Source organism: Gossypium arboreum, chromosome 7 (genome assembly GCF_025698485.1).
Source record: "Gossypium arboreum isolate Shixiya-1 chromosome 7, ASM2569848v2, whole genome shotgun sequence".
Lineage (NCBI taxonomy): Eukaryota > Viridiplantae > Streptophyta > Magnoliopsida > Malvales > Malvaceae > Gossypium > Gossypium arboreum.
The window spans coordinates 81,557,167-81,558,062 of record NC_069076.1 but is presented as its reverse complement, the minus strand read 5'-3'; the positions used below and the strand labels follow the sequence as shown (position 1 = coordinate 81,558,062).

The following is an 896-nucleotide window of genomic DNA, read 5'->3' as shown; positions in this document are numbered from 1 at the left end:
TCCTACTCCACGCACTATGTATGATTATGCTAAACCTTCATTAACAGGGACTGAATCGAGCATAGTTAGACCTGCTGTAGCTGCAAATACTTTTCAACTGAAACCTAACACTATTCAAATGATACAACAATTTGTTCAGTTTGGCAGTTTGCAGGATGAGGATCCCAACGCTCACTTAGCAAACTTCCTGGAATTCTGCGATACATTTAAAATCAATGGCATCTCTGATGATGCTATACGTCTTCGGTTGTTTCCCTTTTCACTAAGGTTGAACTCGTTACCACGAAGGTTAATTACTACTTGGGAACAAATGACAGAAAAATTTCTATTAAAATATTTTCCGCCGGCTAAAACGGCTAGATTACGTAATGATATCTCTTTGTTTGTGTATATGGATTTAGAAACACTCTATGATGCATGGGAGAGATACAAGGTCCTTTTGAGAATGTGCCCTCACTATGGGTTATCGCTTTGGCTACAGGTTCAAACGTTCCATAATGACCTGAATCCTTCGAGCTGACAAACGGTTGATGTAGCCGCTGGCAAAACCATCAATAATAAAACACCTTAAGATGCCTATAAGTTTATAGAGGAGATGTCACTGAATAACTATCAGTGGCAAGTCATGAGGACAAAGCCAACAAAAACAGCCGGCGTTTATAACGTCGATTCGGTCACCATGCTGTCAAATCAGGTAGAACTTCCAAATAAAAAGATTGATGGTTTTCTTAGTTCTTCACAGGTTCACCCAGTAATGCAATGCGAAGCAAGTGGAGGTGGAACAAGTCAATCGGAATACCAACCTTATGGCCATAACATGGGTAACGAGCAATTAAATTACATAGGTAATAATCCTCAACCTCAAAATAATCCATATAGTAACACTTACAATGCAG

The 896-nt window shown here is 39.3% G+C and overlaps 1 non-coding gene across 1 annotated transcript; it reads right to left on the bottom strand.

The window, feature by feature from the left end:
- Positions 1–358: 358 nt before the first annotated feature.
- On the bottom strand, positions 359–465 carry LOC128295654 (small nucleolar RNA R71). Its single transcript, XR_008286214.1, has one exon. It is a non-coding gene; the product is annotated as a small nucleolar RNA R71 (small nucleolar RNA).
- Positions 466–896: the final 431 nt, after the last annotated feature.